At 46.9% G+C, this 25,846-nt stretch overlaps 1 pseudogene; it reads left to right on the forward strand.

Annotated features, from left to right (window-relative positions):
• The first annotated feature begins 15,055 nt into the window (after nt 1–15,055).
• Nucleotides 15,056–15,931, forward strand: LOC147968016 (uncharacterized; annotated as a pseudogene).
• The last annotated feature ends 9,915 nt before the right edge of the window (nt 15,932–25,846 follow it).

A 25,846-nucleotide genomic window follows, 5' to 3' on the forward strand; every position in this document is an offset into this window, starting at 1 on the left:
AAGGTCGTCCATAATATGTTGAGACGACAATTCAGGCACCGACTCATGACGCTCAAACCCTGAGGAGGCGCCAGTATAGACATACTATTCAGCAGCGCCATCGTCGTCCTCATCCTCATCCATGGCGACGTCATCAGCGACTAATGGAGCCTCCTCCTTACCCCGTCCGCTATCACCCAACCCGACACCCGACGATAATTGGGTAGGTGGGGTGTTGATGTTCATACCTTGCTGAGGCTGCGTGCTCGTGGGTGTGCTCCCGGCCGCCTCCAAACGAAGCAGACTCTCTGGCCACAACAGGACCCACCCAGCATTGCAACAATCACCAAGCCGCTGCAGTGTCTCGTCGTCATCCCCCAGTAGTACTAGAGGAGGCAAATTCTCGTGGCCCGGTTTGACACTGGCCATGGAAACCTTGAAGACGTTCGGGGGGATCGGCCGGCTTTGGAACAATGGTTCCTTCGGCTCCATTATCGTCGCCTTCCCCACGTCCACCTTCTGGTCGCCGATGGTGTACAATATGGTGCACGGGGTTTCGTCGGCCTCCAAAGAAAAGTCTGCGACATGAGACATCCGAAAGGCAACGAAAACGAGAGATTATACATTTATACTGAAGGGGGCCGGTGTGACAGATACCGTGAGGGCGTCGAGCTCAGCCAAAGACGAAGCACCGCCTAGCATGTCCAGTGCGGGAGCCGGTGCGGGAGCCGGTGTGGGAGCAGGTGCAGCTGCAGGTGCTGGTGCAACGCTAGTCGAGCTGCTCCCCGCCAAGAAGTAAGCAAGGGGAAAGTCCGCTGCATCTTTTTTTGGATTTTGCCTGGTCCAATTGAAAACGGACGGAACCAAGGTAGTAGAAATATCTAAAGCCACCTGTTTTGCGGCAGCTACCGCTGTTGCGACTGTCTCATTTGATTTCTTCTCAACCGCAATCTCAACCCTCTTGTCGATGTTTTCTTCATTTAACCTCCGTCTTTCCTTTCTCTCCTCCGTGGTCTCACGGTAGTACTTCTTCCACGTGGCGCCGTCTCCGACACCGTGCATGCGTCCATACGACGGTCGAGTATCCACTGGTTGTTGTTTCAATATGTTCAACGCCCGGTTGAATGGAGTGTCCCACTTGGGCCTCGCCAATGCCTCAGACGGCGAGTCGCTTTCGGCCGCAATCCTGTGCTGCTCTCTCTGCAAAAGGCACAACGATCGTTTACAAATATGACTAACGTGTGCAGTCGAATTGATCAGAAACTAAAATTACCAGCAGTCTCATGAACTCCGTAATGACCGGTGTTGTCTCGTAAACCTTTTTCACTGGGTCCCAACGGTGCCGGGCCCTGAGGATGTCACGCTCCTGCGGGACGGTGGACTCTGCCAAGGGGTCTGGGATGCCCAGACTCGCAGCTTCCGCGTCCTCCTTGGCCCATTTGGACCTCTTTCCGCCGTAACCATGGCTTCCGAGGTGGTGGCTCCCAATGTTCCTCTCTTGAAGCCCCTTCATGTACTTAGACTTTTTTTGGCATCTTCGGCCTCGCAAGCCTCCTTGAATATTTGAAACTGCTCTTCCGTGATTGTCGAATTATCCTTTACAATCTCGAAGTAGGGTTCCTTCTTGTCGATGATCCTTGCTTTCACTCGATTTTTCCAGGCGGCCAACGCGTCGCTAAACTTGGTCATGGCGTGTTTGTTTATCTTCTTCATTGCCGGGTCCTCATCTGGATCTTTATAATCCTTCTCATTCCGGCCCGGGAACAAGAATATCTGGTGAAACTTCTTTAGGAGGGAGCTCCTCATATTTTCTATCTTATGTAATTTCTCATCATTGATGGTGGCGGTTGTCCATACGATGCAGCCTATTTGATTGCCGTAGCATCGACGCGCTTCCTCGGGCGCCGTTGGCTCAAAATTGCCGTCGTCCACCTCCGTGACCACCACTCTAGTAGTCTTGAGTTTGTTAGGAACTCGTTGCCTCTTTGCTTTCGGTTCTACACCGGCTTCGCTCCCCGAGGCAACGCCGGTCTCAGTCTCAGCGCCGTCTCGATGCCGGTCTGAGTCTGAGCGTCGGTCTCAGTCTCAGCACCGGTCTGTGTGTCGGTCTCAGTCCCTGATGCCACCGGTGAGCCCAGCAATAACATGGGTTGATCATCGGTAAGGCTAAAAAATTCGTTTGCCGCCCGGTAGGCGTCGTCGCAATCACCAGAACCCTGTCCTTCATCATTGCTAGCCATGTTTCCTATGATTAAATCTAGTCAATTAATTCTAGACCTAATAAAATGAATAATGACATAAAAAAGCCCTATTGTTTTGCAGGAATATTGACTCCTTCCTGGTGCGGCAAATCACGGGCACTCGATATGTCCTAGTTTGTAGCACAAGTCATGCCGAAACTCTAGTGCCCTAGCACAAGCCACTTAACATCCTTTGCTCTAAACTAAATTTTTTGCTATAAACAAACTTTTTCTCTACTAATTTTTTCTCTAGAATGTAGAGAGAGATGAGTGGGGGAAGGGGTGGGGGACTTACAAAGAGGGGAGAGACGGTGGCGGGGAGGTGCTCGGTGATGGAGGCAGGGGCGGAGAGGGCGGGCTCGGGCCCGGGCAACGGCGGTCCTGGGCGGGCTTGGGCGGCGATGAGGTGGAGGGCACCAACGGTGACGTCGAGGGCGGTCTCGGGCGGCGGCAGTGAGGCTGAGGGCGGCCTCGGGCGGCGGCGGTGAGGATGACGGCGGCCTGGGAGACGGTGAGGTTGCGGGCGTCCACGCCGGCAGGAGACGGCGGCGAAGTGGGGTGATGGTGAATTAGGGAGACGGCGGCGAGGGCGAGGGATTTGGGGAAGAAGTGGTGGCCGGGGGGCCGGGGGGGGAACCGTTGTTTAAGTGAAACGTAACGGTAGCGCATTTCCGAAAACGCGCTATAGCTAAGTTAGCTATAGCGCGGTTCTTGAAACCCGCTACTGCTGTTCCTTTCTCCTTTTTCCCTTTTTTCTTTTATTTTTATTTACATTTTATTTTTTCCTTTCTCCTTTTTCTATTTCTTCCATTTTCATTTAGTTTTCTACTTGTTTTTCACTTTATTTTATTTCCGGTAGCAGCAGCGCCTTACACGTAAGCGCGCTACAGCTAAGGAGAGTAGTAGTAGCGCTAGGCCAGTATACGTGCTACTGCTAGGTTGGGCTAGCCATGCGCGCCCAGTTCAAACATAGCAGCAGCGCTTTTTGCCAGTACGCGCTACTGCAAAAGTCATAGCAGTAGCGCGGTTTATTTACGCGCGCTGCTACTAAGTAGCAGTAGCGTTTGATTTTGTACAGCGCTACTGGTAAGATTCCGTGTATAGGCTTTTCCCTAGTAGTGACGTCCACCGGCACCTGCACAACCCTAACATATTAGCAAGCACATTGCAAATAATCAAAAATCACAACTATGGTAATAAGCCATTATTTTTTACCTTAGGCAGCTCACCGGGGGATCTCATCCCTCCGGGGGCCATCTCCTCGTCCTCGATGGGGGCCATCACCTTGCCAGGGGAATACTGCTTCTCAACGGCGACTATCTCCTCAAACTCGGTCTTGAGCCTCACATAGGTGGCAATCAGAGTTCCTGGGGTAGGCACGGTGGGGCCATTGCTGTTCTTCCAACTTTCTTTGAGGAGTTCATCCACCAACGTCCTCAACTCTTGGGCCAGTGCTTGTTTCTTGGAATTCTCCGTCTCCATGGGTTGGCCCACCAACATGGTCAACTCGTTGGTCGGTGCTCGCTTCCTGGAGATCGCTGTCTCTAGTGGATTGTCCGCCGGCAACTCTTTGCCTTGTGCTCCAGGATCCATCAATGAACTGACAAACAAAAAGCAATCGAAAGGAAACCACAATCGCAATGAAAACAGGAAAAGAATAGGATGTGAGAATCGGTCGGTGCTTCGCAAAAAGAAGATTCGTGGAATGAAAATATAGCAGCATAACTGATTCGCCCACCTTTCCTTCGTTGGTACAGAAGAAAAATGGCAGAAGTGAGTAGCCTGGAGTGAGGTTTTCTTCAAGAAAGGGAAGAAAGGGCTTGAACGAGCGTTCCAGTGAAATGATGGTTGCTTCGTCCAGTCCAACTTGGAGGCCACCTTACCACTGCTGGTAAAGGTGTGTGTTTTGTGATATGACGGGTCATGACGGCCACACCGGGGTTACAGGTGAGTCTCGACTGTAGCACCTCGCTGTGATTTGGTGGATGGCACGCGGGCCCGGATGCTTTGAAATGTCCTGCATGTAGATAGAGCGGCTAGTCATATACTCCCTCCTTTCTGGTTTATAGGGCTCAATTCAAAAATTTCACCAACCAAGGTAGATGGTGAGTGGTGGAATCCTTTTTGTAATTTGCAAAAGCACCCAATTAATGCTCTTGTTTTCTTCAAAAATGTATGTTTACCAATGTATTAATTGCAATGCATGCATGCATAAAATACATGCATTGGTCAATTTTCTCTTAATACCTGCATGCAATTATTTAATGCACCTTGGAATCTGAACTTGTGATGGGGAACAACCAAATTGAGCCTTATAAAATGAAAAAACTAAGATTTTGAGATAAGCCCTATAAACCGGAAAGGAGGGAGTAGGAGTGCTCAATATTGTGCACCGCGACTAAGGCGGAGAGGAAAATGAGAGAACTACGTAATTAATGCATGAGTTTAATTAGGGTAGTTTTGTAAAGTACGAGATACATTTCTCCAATCACAAAATGCCTTGGTTCATGAGATTTGAGATTTGAGCCCTATAAACCGGAAGGGAGGGAGTACTGCACACGGTGTAGTCTAGTCACTTGTTGAAATCTCTAGAAAGGCAAATACTCCTTTCTGGTTTACAGGGTTATGCTACTCCCTTCGTCTAGGTGTGTAAGTCATCTTATGAAAACCAAATACATAGTCCCAAAACACTTAGGTGCGGTGCATTAACTTCTACCTTGTTTCTTGTTTCTTGACATATCAACCAATAAGAGATGAGAGGTGTGCATGCTTTTAATAACTTGCAATGTCTAGTTCATTGCATGCAATGCTATTAATTAGCAAATAAACATTGGTGACCCCAGGAGGAAACGGTGCTAAGCGCGTGGACCTATGTAGAATGAGTATCAACCAATGGATAATGGAGTTTAATTGTTAAACAATAGCAATTTTGTCTCACGCAAGAGCCTGGCTAGTACTCCAAGGAACCGCACCACGCGAGCGTTCACAACTGCCACGTTCGGATTGCGCTCGGCTCTTCGCCTCTTCGAGAAGACGAACAATGATGTTACTCCTACTTCTACAGTATCGAATCCAGTGCTGCATGTCCATCCACCTCGTGAGGGAGGGATAGCGTGTAGCGAAAGCTTCTACTTACTGCTCCTGACTTTGCGTCTATGACAGGTGGGCCCAACAGGTGGTTGGCCCTCCTGTCATGCAGCAAAAGGCAGGTGCAGTTAAGGCACCGGAGCTCAGTCCGCGAGGGAGAGGGCGTTGTAGTAATCAAATTTCTCGGTCTTGTACGGGTTGATGAAGATAGGGGTTGCTTGCTTGCTAGGGTTGCTCACTACGTATATATTGGCCGGAGCCTCCGCGCTTGCTTGCTAGGGTTGCTCTATTCACACACTCTCACCCTCTCCAGATCTAAACAAGATAGGGGTTGTAACACTGTCTTTCTCCCTTCAAAAAACACTGGCTTTCTATCCTCACCGCTGGTTACAGATCCGGACGTATCCCCCTCCGCCGGTGAAGGGGAGGAGGGGCAGCGTTTAGGCCGTCGTCGACAGCGAGGGAGGAGACCCACTGCCGGCCGCACCGTTATCTCTGGCCGAGCGCCGGCGCGGGAGGTCCTCCGATCCCATCATCGTTGCCTGTGGGCGGATCCGGCCTCCCCCCGCCCACCTATCCACATCCCGACGACCTTCAGGTATATCTTCATTCGAAACCGCCTCAAATCTACTTCCCCAGCTCGCTACATCGCTGCATGTGCATCATTTTCTACCTCTCAGCCCCTCTCGATCAGATGGTCCAACGTCACATATATTTTTTCTATTGTTAGAGGTAAAGCTACTTCATGGAGTCGAATCTTGTACTACTTGGTTCAAACAAGAAATAAAGTGGGGGTGGGGGAATTTAGTATGTACATCGGACTTGGTACAAACAGGAAGGAAAGGGGGTGAAAGTAGTACAGACTGGTCATCCAACCGGTCTCTTGGTCGAAAAGGGAAATACAGGGGTAACAATGTACACAATGGTATGACCAGGACTAGATTTGCTATCCACGCATAGGAGTAGGTGGCTAGAGTGAACAAAAATGGGACCAACCCAGATTTTTTTCTTGGATGTTTGTTTCTCGGGGCAACAAACTATGAATCACCACTTTATGCCCCTGTTTACGTACATGGTGCTGGACTGCTGGTGCACCCACTGTCCCATGCCCTTATACCAAATATTTAGGCTCCGTTCGGAATAAAGGGGCAGAAAACATAGGTCTTGATGAAAATAGAGGAATAGGAAAGGAATGTAGGAATAAAACTATGGAACAGCGAACCGGAGGAAACTCTCAAGAGAATGTGTTCGGATGGACTACGAAATGTACAGATTTGTTTTTTTGGAGTAGCATGCTTGGCAGTATGAGATGCTATTTGTTTATTCAGCTGCACAGTGACTACTCTTGTCCTCACCTCACGTACCACACATAGGTTGATTTTTTTATTCCGGCAACACAACATAGCAACTTGTCTAACGCATGACAGCGAGCGCCTGCCTCGGGCTTCCGCCCAAAAAATGAGCAGCGCGTGGATGTTTCTAATCCTATGGAATCAGTACTACCAGACCAGCTTTCCTATGAAACACTATTCACCTTTCCCGCATTCCGAACGGTTGGAAGGGAAAGAATACCGTAGGAATATGTTCCTACGAAAATCCCGCACCAAACCTGTGAACCGAACGCAGCCTTAGCTGTTCTTAATCTAATGTCCCTGGTAAAAATGAAGCCATGCCACTGTTATAAGCCATGACAAGTTTAGCCAAATGTTTTTGCGTGTAATTTTTTGAGACTCTGACTATTTCCTTGGTGCCTTTTTGTGCAAACAGGGATATCCAATTCACCTGGTTGCTGTTGTGACCTTTTGGTGCACTGCACAAAACTCTTCTTAAAAGAAGTGACTTTTGTGCTGTTTAACTGGAATGTCAGAATGGAACAGTTGGTTCATTTTGGTGGAACTGCACAAAGGGAGATCTGTGTTCCAATCCTCATCATCCATATTGGAGCCATAACCTTCCTTTAGGTAAGAATGATATTTAATGCATGTGTTCATCTCTATTTTCCGACTGCCATGAGAAAATAATGCTGTTTTTTACTAGTACACTTGTACTCCCTCACTGACAAAAACAATTCTGAATTAGAAGGCCAATCATGTACTTGGTTTCACCAACTGGTGAGGAGAAAGAGAAACAGAGCATGAAGAGGAAGAAGAAGAACAATAAACAGTGCCAAGGCGATCTTGCTGAAGCCAGAGGCCTCAAGTCGAGGCCATTCAAGGGCTCTGGCAACGACTACCTTACATGTGAGACGATCCTCCAGGGAGCCCTTCCACTTCTGCTGTATCACTTAATTAATTAGGAGTACTTAAGTACCACTAATTTATTACTGCCTAATTTTCCTGTTGGAGTTAAACAAATCTTTAGTAGGACCCTATGTTGAATCATGTATGTGAGTATGTTTGTCTATGGAGGTGAATCATGTGGTGGAGCAGGGAGGGAATATTATTAGTGTCATGACATAATAGTGCTATTGTTTTGCATGTCAATTTATTGCCATTGGTTCAATGAGGCAATGTTTTGCGTATTGTCCATCATGAATTTGATGCTACTGGTTGAGTAATATGCTAATGTCTTCCTATCCTTTCTCACTAAGCAAATGAAGGTTTCACCTTGTTCCTACTTGTGAAAACAGGGATCATGTTGTGCCAATCATACATTAAATGGAACTACACAAGATAATACAATGAACTGTATCCCAGCCAGTGCTTTAATTCTGCTGGAAGTTCTTGATAATCTTTCGATATAATCTTAGCACTGGTAAACAAGAGTGATTTCAACCATACATTTGAAGTGCACAAAAATATATACTATTGTGTGATTCCAATGAGTGCTTTATCATCTCTTATGGGACTACATGAATAAGCTTTTTTTCTCAGGCTGGTACGGGCCTAAGGCCTTCATCCATATTAGTTTGCTGTCATCTCTATTTGTATCGTGCTACTGTCATGAGAAACTCCTTTATCTTTGCACATTAAAGTTTTGCAACCAATGATAAATGGCAATGCTTTGAGTGTTGAGTTGAGCTAATTGGCACTGATTAAATAAACTAATACCTCTCTTTAAGCAAGACTACTATGTTGCTAACTTTACCCATTAAGATAATGAGGGTGCTTCTATTTGTTAGTGTATGTTTCATAAACTAGTCCCACTATTACAGTAATCTCACTCTCTCAATATATGTGCCAACAGGGATGCTCGATTTTGGTGGAACTGCACAAAAACTTTGGGTGCTTCATTGCCTCGACAGCTTCCGTCCTTTCCTGTCAGTCGCTAAACTCCACATGCTTTCTTCCTTTGCTGTCAGTCGCTTGGCTTATCTCGGCTTCCAGTCAAAGGAAATAGTAATTGATATGCTACCTCACACAGGTTGGTACTGGTCTTTATCCTGATTATTGTGCCTGTCACATGTATTGGTAATTTGGTATTGTGCTACTATTTGCCGATTTCATAAAGGAGTAATTTGGAGCCTGAACTCGCAGGCAAATCATTACATCGGGTGATTTTAGTAGAACTGCACAAAATGATCAGATGTTGACAAGAAGTGCCTATATTCATTCGAGTATCAACCGGCGTCAACCAATTGTCAAACTCCAAGTGTTAGGAGAGTGAACGCCAAAAATATTGCTTGGTGCATAGCCCAGAAAAACGCAGTCCAGTCTTTGGTCCCAACTTGTGCCTTTTGGTTATCGGCACATATGGTAGCGAACTATATGGCATGGAGTCTAAAGATTCCAGACAAGTTGGTTGACGCTTATATTCATCTGGCACTTAATCAGTCTGCACGCCAAGGATGCTCCATTTCAGTTGAACTGCACAAAAAAATTGGGTGGTTCATTTTCTGAACCGCCTCCTTTCTCGTCTGCAATGTAGAATTTTGGCGAGATACAGGACCAAGATGAGCCAGTAAACTGGTTGGATGAAAGTAGTGGCCAAGTTGCTCAAACCTCCCTTGGCACGAGGCCACATTTTGAGGATAAACCAACAAGCAAAGTTCAGATTGTCTGTGCTGCCTCTTATGTACTCGAAAGTTTACTCGTACAAGAACTAATTTTAGCAAGAAGTACCTCTGATTGAACACCATTTACCAGTCTGTACCCTAGGTAATTAAAGTTCGTCCATGGATCATATTGGCTGTGATCTGAATCATTTGGATGCATAAACATACTGAACATGTGTATATCTGAATCTTTTTGTAAATTATGTATGAATATTGTCGTGTGATCTATCAATCATTTGGATGCATAGATATGCCGAGCTTGTGTATATATGAATCTTTTGAGTTGTTGATTGTGAATGTTGGCTATGGATATGAACGTGTCCTGTGAACTTGAGTTTGATATGAATGTTTACCTTTTCTGTTGTTTTTGTGTGTGAACTTGTTAGTATGCCTACTCTAGGGTATAAAACGCAGGTCTCTTATAAAAGTAATGCCGTGTCCAATTTATGTTTTCCCTTCTAACCACATTATATATATTTATATTATTACTATTATCGTATATTTTATAGAGACTTATATATACATTATAAAAACATCCCAACTTATAAAAGTAAATGTTTAACGGAAGTTGGTAAGGAAAATCCTGGTTGTTTTTAACTCACGGGCAAGGAAAATCCTGGTTGTTTTTGACTCACAGGCAAGGAAAATCCTGGTTGTTTTTGACTCACACGCAAGGAAAATCCTGGTGATTGCGAAGATTTTAAGGACCAATTTCATAATAACGCGCTCATTTTTATTTTGAGCAATAACTCGCTAATTTCTTAATTATATATATATATGTGCCTCTCCGGTTTATTCTTTGATATTAATTGCTCCTTCTAACATAACATTATACGTATATATAACGAGCCCACCTAATATGTGTATTTCAAGGAAGTGCAAATGGGCTGGGATTTCTTAGAAAATATAAATGGGCCTGATTGACGCGAAATTATTTGTACACCCAGCCCAGCAATGGACTGTACATTCTAGAAAACAAGGGTTAAATATATGCCACATTTTTGCAGGCTGACATGTGGGCCAATAGGTCAAAGCCTACGCAGGGCGTTGTCAACTTGGTCAACAAATGATTGTGTCATCCATAGCCATTGGATTTATATCCAACGGCCGGCATGCACCTTCAATCTCTCGTCTTCTTCCTCCAGCGTCGCCGGGACCGCCTGGTCCGGCCTCCAGCGGCTAGCGGCTCTGCTTAGCACGCATCGCTGTGAAGCGCTACCCCACCGCCGGCCAGGCTATCCCTCCACCCCTCAACACCTCCTGTTATTCTCCATAGACTACAGCCCCACGCCGCAACAGAACCAGTTATGACCCTTCTCCTCCTCTCAATCTGCGACTCCACTGCCGCGTTTTCCCATCTATGAGTCGTTCCCGTCCGGGGCCTCGCCGTCGTCCACTGCCTCGCTACGTTCGGTGCGGCCTGGTCAACAAACAAGAGTCATCAGAAGAGGACTTTATGTGGAGAGCCTGACGGCTGGGACCCACGAGGTCCATGGTCGCACGCAAGGAAAGTTCCTCCTTATTAAGCTGGAAAAAAATGTTTCCTCCACCTGACAGCTGGGACACACCGGATGTATCTTCGCACGGAAGGAAGTGCCTCCTTGTTTTGTGAAAAAAATTATTCATCCCGTTGACAGCTGGGACCCGTCAGATTTGGTGACTGACTTGTGGGCCTACTAAGCGGACATGTACACTCAGTAGTATGTTTCGTCTGTTTGCTGCTGCTGTTGTTTTCAATGTACAATCAGTAGTATATTCCGTCTGTTGGTTGAATAAATGTGTTGTTAGAACGACAAACACAATGTTTTGGAAGTTGTTGCACGGTTCGATCCTTTAGTGCCCCGTACCATACGTAACGCATACTATTTATCGTATGGAACACATTGTTTTGAAACTCGGAACACATTTTCCACTTGTTGATAACATGCAGCCTACTGATGAAGGCCCAATAGAGAAGCTCATAATTAACTAGAAGGGAGGCTCTCACATGAATCCGGCCCATGTACATGCTCATGGTCCCCTAAACATAAATAAGTAAATAAATAAATAAATAAATAAATAAAGCTAAATGCTCATGCACCAGTTCTTTGGGAAAATAGCTAGCCCAGTATTTCTTTTTGAAGAATACCCAAGCTAGGCCTATTTGTTTTCTCCGAATTACTGGGCTGCAAATCTTTCAAGATGAGGAGGGATGCATTCCGGACTGGCTTAAGAGTATGGTCAATGCCTGTTAATAGTAATATCAAAAGGGGTTGAAAATTCCAAAAAATTATAGCAAATGGGATATAAGTTTATTTTTTTGTTTTTGTTCTTCACTAATATCTTATACGTATTTAATTGGATTTAACATGACATAGTACTAATTTATTTTTAAATTTGTTTTAGTATGGCTATTAATTTTTGGATTAAGAATATTTCGTTCCCTAGCAAAAATTTGCGAATTTTCAAAATTTCCCACATATTTAGTTAATTTTTTGACCCTGGTACTGACCAGAAAATGGCCAGCAATTCTAAAAATGGAAAATGGGCTGCAATAAATTCCATATGAATTAGAAAATGAGTAAAAAAATATAAAAATAATAGCAAATGGGCTGTACACGCCACGGATTTCGAGGCTGGCTTGTTTACGAAATGCTTTGTCAATGAACACACGATTCTAGCAGCGGTTAGTGTTGGATGTCCATCCAACGGCCGACGTGCTTCTTTAATCTCTGATCTTCCTGCTCCAGCCGCCTAAACTAGCACCGGCGGGACTGCCTGCTCCCTCCTCTTGTGGCTCGCTGTGATGCCACGCAGGCTTCCTCGGCCCACCCTACTCCCTCCGCTGGCCTGGTCGCACGCAATCAACTGCCTCCTTATTACGCGAAAAAAAATGATTCCTCCCACTGACATCTGGGGCGCACCTGTTGGGAGGCTAGCCTGTGGGCCTACTAAGTTGACGCGTACGCAGGGCTTGTCAACTTAGTCAACAAACGATTCTAGCAGCAGTAACCGTTGGATTTGAATTGAACGGTCCTGCTGCTTCTTCAATCGCTGCTCTTCTTGCACCAGCCGCCCAAACCAGCACCGGGGAGACCGCCTGCTCCTGCCTCTAGTGGCCGGCTATGCTGCCGATGAGGCCTCATCACCCCCTACTACTCCCACCGCTAGCCAGGCCCTGCGGCGACGGCAGCCTCACACCGCAGCCGAACCAGTGAACCCTCGTACTCCTCTCCGCGTGGGCATCCACTGCCGCGTCTTCCCCGGCTTCGCGTTGTCCCTTTCCTAGGCCTCGTCGCCGTCCACTGCCTTGGTGCTCTTGGCGCGGCGTGGTCAACGTGGTCAACGACATTCCATCGGAAGAGTACTGTACGTGGAGAGGCTGACAGCTGGGTCCATGACCACAGCCCAGTTTTTTTGTGATTTGCCAAGTAAGTCGCTTTGTCAGGCCTGTTGGGCTGCAAATCTTTCAAGACGAGGAGGAGAGCTTTCATTCGGCTGGCCGAGAAAATGGCCCATCAGTAATTAGAAATGGGTTGTACATTTTTAAAACACATCAAACCGGCAATTAGTTTCAAGTATCTTTTTTAAAACACATCAGTAATCTTTCAAGTACATTTTTAAAACACATCAAACCGGCAATTAGAAATGGTCGAAGCATACGTAGCGTTGTCATTCTGGTCGCGAACGTGTACGTACATATATACTGGTGGATGTAGAGGCGCGCACGTGTCGTAGTAGAGGCGGCCAGGGTGCAAGAAAGAAAATACGGCCACGTATGTGTACATACGGGTGGGGTCTCGAATGCCTACTCGCGCATACGTACGGTGAGGGCTCGCGTACATGGCTGGGTCGGAACGGAGAAACAGCGTCGTCGTCGTGTTCATGGGTCGGAATGGAATGCGTGGTCGTGTTCATCGGGAGGGCTTGGACGGAAGAGGCGATGGAAACGAGGCCTGGCGTACCGCACAATGGAGGAAACAGACCTCCTACGGTTGAAACGGGGGTCCTGTTGATCGGGAGGGGTGTGGCGTACCGCTAAATGGAGGAAACGGACCTCCTACGGTCGAAACGGGGGTCCTGTTGATCGGGAGGGGTGTGGCGTACCGCAAAATGGAGGAAACGGACCTCCTACTGTTGAAACGGGGGTCCTGTTGATCGGGAGGGGTGTGGCGTACCGCAAAACGGAGGAAACAGACTTGTGTTGGAGCGCTACGGTCGAAACGGGGGTCCTGTTCATCGGGAGGGGTGTGGCTTACCGCACAACGGGACTCCACGGGATACTGTTCATCTCCACCGTCGACCCCCTCCAGCCTCCACGAGCTACTGTTCATCCATCGTCGACCTCCTCCAGCCTCCACGGGCTCCTGTTCATCCAGCCTCCACCGCGCGCTACTCCACCGGCTACTGTTCAACCACCCCTACATTGTCTACTGTTCATCCAGCCCTCCACACCACGGGGTCCTGTTCAACCACCCCTCCACGGGCACCCCTCCACCGTCTACTGTTCATCCTGCCCTCCACACCACGGGGTCCTGTTCATCCACCCCTCCATGGGCACCCCTCCACCATCTACTATTCATCCAGCCCTCCACCACACCACGGGGTCCTATTCATCCAGAGGCAACGCCACCGCTCACTGTTCATCCAACCCCCCCCCCCCCCCCGCAACGCTCACTGTTCATCCCATCGATCGGCTTCAGTTAGCAGTAGTAGCCAAGGAATCGCTCGATCGGGTTCAGTTAACAGCCATCGATCGATCGCTCGGGTTCAGTAACGCGTAGCCTGCAGTGCAATTGCTCGGGTTCAGTTAGAGCCCAACGCCTCGCTTGGGTTTAGTTAGAGCCAACGCCTCGCACACACGCGCGTACGTGTATGAGAGAAACGCGCATTGCTCGGCCCCCGACCTCCCACCGTAACCGGGAACTCCCCGAAATTTTCCTCCCCCTCGCTTCTACCACGGTTTTTTCCGTCATGGACGGCCCAAAGAATGTCATGCAGCTGCGTCTCCGGCCCGCCCAGGACGAAAAGCCCATTTTCTGTCATAATTTTTTGTCATAGAAGTAGGAGCCCACCACATCTATGATGATACCGGGTTTTGTCACAATTATCGTCATAGAAGTGTCATATGTATGACAGAAAAAAATTCATTTAGCCCAAAATGTCATGGATGTGTCTTTTTTTTGTAGTGTTAGTTATGAAGAAAGCAATAGCAACAAACTAAACCATCATCGTACTAAGCTAACGGATGGGTCAAGTCAATCACATCGTTCTCTAATGATGTGATCCCGTTAATGAAATGACAACTCATCTCTATGGTTAGGAAACATAACCATCAGTTATTCAACGAGCTAGTCAAGTAGAGGCAAACTAGTGACACTCTATTTGTCTATGTATTCACACATGTACTAAGTTTCCAGTTAATACAATTCTAGCATGAATAATAGACATTTATCATGATATAAGGAAATAAATAATAACTTTATTATTGCCTCTAGGGCATATTTCCTTCACTAATATCTCCTCCCTTTTGGAGGAAAGCCTGCTGGCGATCCGCCAGCCGGCCTCAATAAGTAGAGGAGTGGGACGAGTAGGAGGGGGCGCTCGTTGATGGAATAAGTTGGCACCCCTGATCTTATTTTCGCCGGAGATTAGTTTGCTTTCTTGTGCCGGCCTTAACAAACATAGGAGGAGGAGGAGGGGGATTCAAATAAGGTCGATCCAAATAGTGCAGGCGTCCCACCATCAAGAAAACCAGTTGTTGATCCGATTAGCCATGACGAAGAAAAGACGTCATCGCAGATGCAATGTAAGTGTTGTTTATGTTGTGCTTGATTGATATGTGTACTTAACATGGAAGGTTCTTCCTGAAAAGGCTGATTATTTGTTGTTGCAAGTAAATGCATCACAGGAAGCAACTCACAACAAAGACACTGCTGGCTTCAAAGAAGACGGAGACATGCTTAGCAATCTGCCCAATGACCTTATGCTCAACATTCTGGAGAGGGTGGACACGCTCGATGAAATAAGGTCTTGCGTCCTATTCAAGTGAATGATGATGCTCCCCACCATGCTCTCGCAGTTCTTCCTAAGCTGTAGTTCCATTCTAGGTCACCATGTTAGAGCTCGTGTTTACGACGTCAGTGAATTTGTCAGAACCAACACTGTTGTGGCTCATGTAGCAGATAACATCTTGAGCACAAGGAGCCCAGAGATCACCATCAGCAAACTCAAAATCAGATTCATCTTGATGCAACCTGACTGTTACATAATTGGCAAATCTGTTGCCCGTGCCATGGCAACACAGAAGGTTGGCACAGCTGACTTTGAGATTGTAATAGAGAAGATACATTTAATTTTCTCTCATGTCAACCTCCTCGACCATGCAAAGCAATTCAATGATTTTTTTGGTGCTTGTCCGGGTGCATTTGCAGGGCTCAGGCGCCTGTGGCTGCGCAATATGAGGTTTGGTGAACTGGACATACCCAGCATCCTCATCACTTGCAAGCTCTTGGAGTCTTTGTGTTTATCCCATTGCGACTTGGGGATGAATTCTGTGCTGCAACTAGAACATGCTCAACTTACTGAGCTCGAGGTCTACTATGGGAAATTTGAGATAGTTGAGCTGACATGTCTACCAAAACTCCAATGAGTGAGCTATAAGAGGTGGTTCTACTCTAAGAAAGATCGGCGTACGGCACGCGGCGGCGCATTACTGACACCCGATCCCGTTTCCTCTCTTGTTTTTTTATTTTTGCCGGCGTGGTTGGGAAGATCACTATTTTACCCTGAGGCCTGCGGTGGAGGAATGATGGCACCGATGGGCTAAAGGCCCAACGTGTTATTGCAGCCATTGTTCGTCCTCAAGGTCCAGCTTGTACTATTTCTCTGCTCTCTCTTTTTTCCACGGTAATATGTGCCTCATTTATATCATAAAGATCGTAGTACAAGTCACGTACACACCGGCCTGATGAAACTAAAAAAACAGCAGACCGTTAGTCTTTGCACAAAAGAACTACTCACTGCTACTTAAAATAATAGCGTTCCTTTTCCTTTTCATGTTGTGTAGAGTGTTTTCGTACGTACATTTCTCCTTCCTCTTTTGATTTTCCTCCTTATTTACGCAGGTAAATCATCCACAAGATTTTATAAACATTTTTTAGGAGATCCCACATGGCATTTTATATTTGTTGTAATAACATAGTTACATCATTCGATAGTACACCAGCTAGAAAATGCAGGCGGCTCATTCTTCCACACAACAGTTCTTGAGTCCGCTCATTTACTACCAAGTAAATCTGCCATCATATTGGCTTCCCAAGGGCAGTGAAGAAACTTAAAAGAATGAAAATTATGAGCTAAAGAGGTACATTCCTCTTATATTGCCGTCGTTGGACCCAAAGAGTAGTGGACTAACCGCTCTTATATTTCTTTACGGGGGAGTACCTCTTAAATAAAAATGATAATATTTTTTTATGTATCCAAATCAATCTATTCAATTCGTTTTGATCTGCAAGCTAATATGGCGATAACCTTTTTAAGAAATTTAAGATTCATACAAACTTTTAAGGGGAGTGTACCGAAGCAAAACTCTTAATAAATGTGTATGAATTTACAAAAAATTCATAGATTTATAAATGCGTTCAAGAAATTTAAAAAATGATCTTGAATTTTAAAAAATATTCATGATTTACAAAAAAGGTTAGGAAATTCCAAAGTCTTCCTGAATTTTAAAAAAATATTCATGAACTTCCAAAATGCGCAAGAAGTTGAAAAAATGTTACTTTTTCCAAAAGTAAATGAACCTAAAAATATGGTCACCAATTCTACAAAATCCTGAATTAAAACCAGGTTCTTTAGTTTTTTATAAAGTTCAATAATTTTTAAAATGTTAAGGAATTTAAAACTGCTCCTGAATTTTAGAATATATTTTTCAATTTAAAAAATAATTTTCAATTTTGAAATATTAATTCAGTATATTTTAAAAATATTCATATAAATTTGAAAAGACAATGATGAATTCTAGTATTGAACCCAAATTTTTAAAAATATTTTTTCCGAAATTAGGAAAATATAAATTTAAAATGTTTGCTAATTTAAATGAATGTGTATTGAGTTCAAAATATTCCTGAATTTTATAAAACTATTTGCTAATCAAAAAAATTGTTGATTAAAAAGGAAAATTGATAAAATAGATGAAAACTAGTAAAACCAAGATATAATGCACAAAAAAAGTAAAAAAATTGACTGTGAAAAGAAAGAAAAGTGTCGCATTGGGCCAGAGCCCCCCCCCATTCAATTCTCTCAACGCCGGCTGGTGTTGCCAGTGCTCGAACGCGACACAAAGAGGGCTGGTGTAGTAACTGTGAAGCTGTCACTCGAACATCGCTCGCTTGCATCATGTTGGTTGGTTGGTTGACCAATTGACAATTGAATTTTGAAAAAAGTTCATAAATTGTAAATCTAGATAGAGTTCACAAAAAATTGATAATAAATCACAAATTTAGAGAAGTTCATGAAATTTGTAAAAAGTGCATGAAATTTAAATAAATTAGGATTTTTTTAATAAATAGGAGGTAATAAGTTCATTCATCGAAAAAATCACAAATTGGAAAAAAAAGGTTCATGAATTGAAAACACACGGTCTAAAAAAGTCATGAATTTTAAAAGAATCACAAATTTGAATATAGTGCATAGCGTTGAGCACCATGTTTAAGTAGAGATTACAGCGGGTAAGAGAGAGGTTACACCGCTGCATAGAGGGGGGAAGAGTTGGTGATGATGGCGGTGAAGTTGTTGGTGAAGATTGTGGTGATGATGATGGCCACGGCAGCGTTCTGGCGCCACCGGAAGAGAAGGGGAGAGGGGGCCCTTCGTCTTCTTCTTCCTTGACCTCCTCCCTAGATAGGAGAAGGGTTTCCCCTCTGGTCCTTGGCCTCCATGGCATGGGAGGGGCGAGAGCCCCTCCGAGATTGGATCTGTCTCTCTATCTCTATGTGTTTCTGCATTCTCAGATTCTACCCTTTCACCGTTTCTTATATTACCGGAGATCCATAACTCCGATTGGGCTGAAATTTTAACACGATCTCTATCCGGATACTAGCTCTCTTGCAGTGAAAGAAGGGCATCAACCTCCTTACGGTGTGGCCACGAGGGTCAGGGGTGCGCCTGCCCTCCTGGGGGCGCCCCCTGCCTCGTGGCCCCCTCGGGCATCGTCTCGCGTGGATTTTTCTTCCCAAAAATCATATATTTTCCAAAAAAAATCTACATCATTTTTTATCCCGTTTGTACTCTGTTTGATATGGATATTCTGCGACACAAAAAACATGCAACAAACAGGAACTGGCACTGGGCACTGGATCAATATGTTAGTCCCAAAAATAGTATACAAAGTTGCCAAAAAGTATATGAAAGTTGTAGAATATTCGCATGGAAAAATCAAAAATTATAGATACGACGGAGACGTATCAATGCCTGGTAATTCGGCATATCCAGTGGCTAAGATATCTTTGGAGGTTGCCTTTGGAGATGACCATGATTCCAGATCTGAGACTCTGACCTTCGAGGTGGTTAAAATCAAAAGCCCTTACCATGCTCTATTTGGGCGGCCGGCTTATGCTAAGTTCATGGCAAGACCCTGCTATGTTTATTTGCATCTTAAGATGTCGGGTTACAAGGGTACCATTATGCTGCATGGGAGTCGCAAGGTGGCCTTGGAGTGTGAAGAGGGCGACTGTCGGTGTAAAAAATAGGGGCGCATCTTTGTACCCATTTTCCTGTGCACGGGCAGTCAGAGCCGCGCCCACAGCCACACCAAGCAGAACGAGGGAGGTGAGCCAAGGTAAGATCGAAGCCCAAGACAATCAAAGCAACGCCAAGGCCAGGACCACAAAGAGCAGAGGGAAGAAGCAGGTTCCCCCGACAAGACCCTTGCCGGGTGGCCTCAGTGGCCCCTACAAGACTCTTGCCAGGACAGCTCGCCCCACGCCAATAGAGCGAGTCACCCTTGAGCCCACGGCCCCCAGTACCATCATTAGCATGGGGCCAGGGCTCGAGAAGGCACCCCTGTGGTGGCATAAGGATCTTTGTGAAGACATATTCAAGATCAGATTAGAAGACGACGATCCTCGGCAAGATCCCTGCCAAGGAAGGCCACCAGACCCACGGCAAGATCCTTGCCGGGGACGACAACATGCCATGGCGAGACCCTTACCGGGCCACCCGGCAAGGCCCTTGTCGGTGTCAAAACCGGCGGATCTCGGGTAGGGGGTCCCGAACTGTACGTCTAGGCGGATGGTAACAGGAGGCAGGGACACGATGTTTTATCTAGGTTCGGGCCCTCTTGATGGAGGTAAAACCCTACGTCCTGCTTGATTTATTCTTGATGATATAGGTATTACAAGAGTTGATCTACCACGAGATCGGAGAGGCTAAACCCTAGAAGCTAGCCTATGGTATGATTGTATGTTGTCCTACGGACTAAAACCCTCCGGTTTATATAGACACCGGAGAGGGTTAGGGTTACACAAGGTCGGTTACAAAGGAGGAGATATCCATATCCGTACTGCCTAGCTTGCCTTCCACGCCAAGTAGAGTCCCATCCGGACACGAGACGAAGTCTTCAATCTTGTATCTTCATAGTCCAACAGTCCGGCCAAAGGATATAGTCCGGCTGTCCGGAGACCCCCTAATCCAGGACTCCCTCAGTAGCCCCTCAACCAGGCTTCAATGACAATGAGTCTGGCGCGCTGTGTTGTCTTCGGCATTGCAAGGCGGGTTCCTCCTCAGAATACACCACGAAAAAATTTGAATATAAGGATAGTGTCCGACCCTGCAAAATAAGTTCCACATACCACTATAGAGAGAATAATATTTCCACAAATCTAATCTGCTGACTTGTTTTGGCAACATGACATTAAGCCATGGCCCGGTGATTATTCGAACCATTTTTCTTCAACCAGCTCCGCACATAACGCGAGGCAGTTTCTTGACATGTCTTGTCAAAGCAGAGATCGTGTTCCCCTAATTACGGGATTCTCATCAATACGGTCGTGGGTAACCCAACCGTGCCTAGGACTCCTAGATTTTAGGCAAGTCTCAAACGGCCACTAGGAGGACGCTTGATATTCACCCTCTTTATAAAGGGACAAGGCTTTTACTTTTTTTCCCTCTCGTGCTCAATCGAATCCTTCCCCCGCCGCGAGTTCGAACACCCAAAGCCCAGGTCAGGTGCTTTGGCCTTCAATCATGTCCGGATCTAGCCTTCAAGGCCGGTGGATGCCCTCCTCCGTTACGGAAGAGGATATCAAGAAGTTGAGGGAGGCCAGATACCTGTCCGCCGAAATTTTGCATAGGCTGCCCACCCGAGGGCAGGTCATCCCTACTCCCGAACCCGACGAGAACGTCGTGTTCGTCTCCCACTTCCTCCGAGGTCTAGGCCTCACTCTGGATCCCTCCGTTAGGGGTTTGATGTTCTATTACGGGCTAGATTTCCACGATCTAGCCCCGGACTCCTTTCTCCACATCTCGACATTTATTGTCGTATGTGAGGCCTTCCTTCGCATTACCCCTAACTTCGGTATGTGGCTCAAGACCTTCGACGTGAAGCCGAAGATGGTCGAGGGGCAACACGCAGCGTGCGGAGGCGCATTAATAAGCAAGATCGCTAGAGCTTCATGGCCAAAGGGTTCCTTTCCAGAGGTGTCCGGATTATGGCAATGGGAGTGGTTTTACATCACAGCTCCCAGAAGTGCCAAGTGGGTGGCTGCCCCTGCTTTCCGCTCGGGCCCTCCACCACAACTGATGTCATGGATTAGCAGAGGGCTGAGCTGGGGTCCAGCCAAGGACGTGCCTATACTACAGAGCCGCATTCAAGATCTCTTCGAAGGAGATTTCAGTCTGGTTACGGTGGTGCAAGTCATGCTGGTTCGTCGAGTCCAGCCTTGCAAACGCCGGCCCCTCCGCATGTGGGAGTTCAACCCAGAAGGGTCGTGCACTATTCAGAATTTCCTCGGCCTGACACACGAGGAGATGTACAAATCATTCTTCGGACCCCAAATAGAGTGTCTGGATACTACCGAGGACGTGGGCCTGAGCAGCAACCATACCGCCGACAAAGTAAGTAATCCTTTAGCCGAACACACCGTCTTTCATTTACCATGACGTCATTCTGAGAAATTGCTCTTTGACCAGGACTGGCTAACAAGGGCGAAGATGATTCAGTGTTTGGCCCCCCTTCCTGAGGGTTTGGAGAATCCGGTACTAGAAAAGATGCTCGAGCTAGCACCTTGCCTGGAGCCCTCAAAGGAAGATAAAGGGGGGAATAATGAGGTCGAAAGCGTGCCCCCATCGCTACCAATTCCAACCGAGGGGATGAGTGCCTCCGTGAAGGAGGATAACCAAGGGGAAGAATCTAACCTTCTCTCGCTTCGGGGAAGGAAGAGGGTCCTGCCTTGGAGGGTGCTCTTGCCGCACAAAGTCCGCGCAAGGATCAGCCCTCCAACGAGCTGTAAGTAATCAAAAAGTACTTTAATAGTGGAGATATACTACCTTACCTCTGAGGAAAATAACCGAAGTGTTTATCTTGCAGTTCAGATCTTAGTCCTTCTCAGCAGAGCTCGTCTTCGGGGGATCTTCTTCCGGAGATGATGGGGAGCGAAATGCCTCCCCCGGACTCCCCCGCTCAAGAAGCGGGCGACTTTGAAGTGTCGTAACGGAGGGCCTCTCCAGATCTGGTGAGGCCAGAAGATAATCCTATAGTCACCCGAAGTCCCCAGCGTCCGGCTCTTGAAGAGAGCAAACAAAAGAGTCTGGCACCGTCTGGTATATGGTCGGACGTACTGAGGGAGCTGTTGGAGCGAGCGGCCATCTCATAAGAACACCGTACCTTGATGGGTACAGTGATGGAAAGAATTTCGTCCGCCGAAAGTGGATTGCATGAAGCCTTTATGAGTCTACTAACGGGCTTTGAGGTATGTGAAATGATATACTTTTTGATAGTACCGCACATTTTTAGGTGTGCCCTGTGTAGATAGTAGCCCCTGAGACTCTGGTTGTCGTCGAGAACGGCGGCGAACAGAGGATCGTAGTCCCAGGTAATAACCATACCGCTTTATGTGCAGGTGATGGGAGCTCCGGTGGCTGGCCCGACTAATGAGTTTGCCAAACTAAAGCGGCAACTGGATGCGGCAGATGCCGACATCGAGCTTGTTAACAAGCGGCTTGACGAGGCACAGGGTAATTGATGTTTTCTGGTGAATGTCACATAGGAAGAGCAGCGTAACGCCAGTATCTTTAATATGTTGTGACTGCAGATGGAGCTGCCACCGTGGAGACCCTTCGGGCGGAACTTGCCCGAGCCAAGGAACAAGCAAGAATTAGTAATGCGGTCGTTTTAAAGGCGACCGAAGAGTTAAGAGCCGAAAAGGCTGCACATTGTGAGAGCAAAGATAAAATGGCCAAGATGGTTGTAAAGTTAAGAGACACTGCCGACCGTTGCCAGTTCCTTGAAGAAGAGAACCGAGCAAAGGCAACGGACCTCGAAAAAGCCACGATGACGGCCAGAGACACCCGCTCTGCCATGAGGGCAAAGAAGGAAGAGTTGCGTGAAGCTGGTGATATTGTGGCTGGGAAGCCCTTTTTGCTGTGGAGGAAGTTCGGAGATCCGCGGTATGCCCCTCTGGATCGGCTGTGGAGTTCGGCAGACGCATATCTGGATTTGACGGCGAGTGTTGTCGATGCGGCCGAATACTTCCGAGATCAAACAGATCGTGAAGTGGACAAGCTATTCTGGTCGCAGTTTAACATTCCAGAGCGTCCGCTTCCACTAACTGATCGACTTGCCGAATGGGCCGAACTCAATAGATTGTCCGGACTTGCCATGAGGTCCGTCGTAGATCATCTGTGGCCGGAAAAGCCGAAGCCGAATAGTTATTTCATCTTAGTGCAGCAGTTCCTTGGTGCGGTGCCGCGCATCAATGCGGTGAGGTCGGTGTGCATAGAAGGCTCGCGGATGGCCCTTGCCCGTGTCAAAGCATACTAGGCGGAGATGGATGCTACCACTGTTGCGGCGTAGGGTTCAGCCATAGGCCGAGTGGCTGCCGAGCACTATTTTGAAGAAGTTCTTGAGGGTGCTCATTTGATAGAGGCCCAGTGCTCGAAGAATATTATGTTTGAGTGACATGTATTCCCATTGTAAAAACAATGTTTTTATGAAATTTATCACGGCTGTATTTATACTTTTTCCTGAAAGTAATATGATGCCTCCTGTGCGGCCGTTTATGTATACATGTGTATAACCTAAAAGATTGCAGTCGTCGGCTTCAACCCCCACGCATATAATGCGGGGGTGTTCGCAGAAGACGCGTATTCACACTTAATCCAACGTCTTGGTCCTAATAAGGAGGTGATGGCGCAGCGAACTAGGCAACCGGACTATAATGCTTTGACACTTTCACTTAGCCATAGGAGTTTGACAGTGGGGCTACTATATAGCCCTTGGTGGCTCCGCACTCATCCGAATTCGGGGTGCGTACATGCCTGGCCGGGAAACGGCCCTTTGTTAAGGCAGAGGAATTCTAACATTCCGATAGGTCATCGAGTGGTTGACTAGTCTCACGCTATATCATGACAGTTAGTTTTTGGCTTTCTCTACTGAGGTGCTCGTCCGGATGAACCAGGGCACAATCACAGTAGTTCTCTTGGTGCCGAGTTAGCCGATAGAGCGGAACGTAAGGCAGCAAAACACAGGAGCCGGGCAAACCCAACATTTGACCAAAGACATGATTCGGAGCTAATGCATATAAGGCCAAACTCGCGACGCCGAACACTCCCTAAGGTATTCGGTCTTTTATGGTATAAACCGGGCCTAAACAGTGCCCTTTGTAAGAAGCCCCTGGTGTCCAGGTACATGCATTATTCTGACGTGGACACATGCCAAGATGTCGGCTTCCTTCTCAATAGTACTGAGAATCCGAGGGATGTGTATCAACAAGAGACAGTAAGAAAGGTTTACGCAGGGTCTTAATCTAAAAAGAGTCCTTGGAGCGGGTCCCTGCTGCACGTCTGCGCCTGTGTCTCCATTGTGCCGTATCCTTGACGGGTGTAGCGCGATGGTCATCTATAAAAGAGAGGAACTTAGGTGAAAAGTTGCCGCGCGAAAAGGTAGGTTATATTAAAGAAATAGTGTACAATTCAAGATGAGTAAAAATTGCCACTTGTCTGCGCGCGTTGAGCCCCTTGTATTTGTAATAGGGGTGTGGCCATCAAACTTGTATGAATTAAATATAGCTGCGTCGGAGTCGTCTAACCATGTCCGTAGTCTTGACGACCTATCGAATGCTTTAGTTGGTGAGGCCATTTTAGTGTGCGGCTGCCAAGGTAGCCGCACTCTCTTCGGCGCACAGGGATCGCTCAATATTTCCATTTACTGTAATGATGCCACGTGGACCGGGCATCTTAAGCATGAGGGAAGCGTAATGCGGTATTGCATTAAAGCGAGCGAAAGCTTCGCGTCCAAGTAGTGCTTGATAGCCACTTTGGAACGGAGCAATGTGGAAGGTTAAATTTTCTCTACAGAAGTTATCAGGGAAGCCGGATATAACCTCTAGTAGCAGGGAGCCCGTGCAATGAGCCCCTGGGCCTGGCGTTACTCCTTTAAAGGTAGTATTGCTGTGGCAAATTTTCGTTGGGTCTATCCCCATTTTGCGGATTGTGTCCTGCTATATCAGGTTTAGACTGCTGCCACCGTCCATCAGGAGTTGTGTGAAGTGGTATCCGTCAATTATTGGGTCTAATACCAAGGCAGCCCATCCTGCACGCCGGATACTTGCTGAGTAATCCCGATGGTTAAAAGTGATCGATTGAGACGACCAGTGGCAGGACTCCGCGGTGATAGGCCCTTGGGCATATTTCTCTGGGAGTGCCGCTTTGTTTCTCCCCTTGATCACGTGTAACACGTTTACTGTTTTGACTTCTGGTGGAAATTTCTTTTGTTCCCCAGTGTCTTGCTTGAGAGGCTCATCCTCGTCTTTGCTTGGTGTATCCTCCCCCTTGTGTACGGCGTTGAGCTTGCCGGATTGCTTGAAGACCCAACAGTCTCTATGGGTATGATTAGCGGGTTTGCCAGGGGTGCTATGGATCTGACATATTTGGTCCAGAATTTTGTTTAGGCTGGACAGTTCATCTCTGGCGCCTTTAGAGGGCGGCTTTTGCTGACCTGGCTGAGAGCTTCTGAATCCGGCATTTACTATCGTGCTCTTCGGGCTGTCTTCTTTATTCTGGCGCTAATTATTTTTGCTGCGCCGTGATTTCCCGTTTCCATCTCTAACTTCGGATGTACTGGGGTCGCTGGTGCTGCATCTGGCTAGCCAGCTATCCTCACCCGTGCAAAAGCGAGTCATGAGGCTTGTTAATGCTGCCATTGTTCTTGGCTTTTCTTGGCCGAGGTGTCTGGCAAGCCATTCGTCGTGGATGCTATGCTTAAAAGCTGCCAAGGCTTCGGCGTCCGAACAGTCGACTATATGGTTCTTTTTAGTAAGAAACATGTTCCAAAGCTTCCGGGCTGACT

The sequence above is a fragment of the Triticum urartu genome, chromosome 5A (genome assembly GCF_056163025.1).
Source record: "Triticum urartu cultivar PI428250 chromosome 5A, HENAU_Tu73, whole genome shotgun sequence".
Classification (NCBI taxonomy): domain Eukaryota; kingdom Viridiplantae; phylum Streptophyta; class Magnoliopsida; order Poales; family Poaceae; genus Triticum; species Triticum urartu.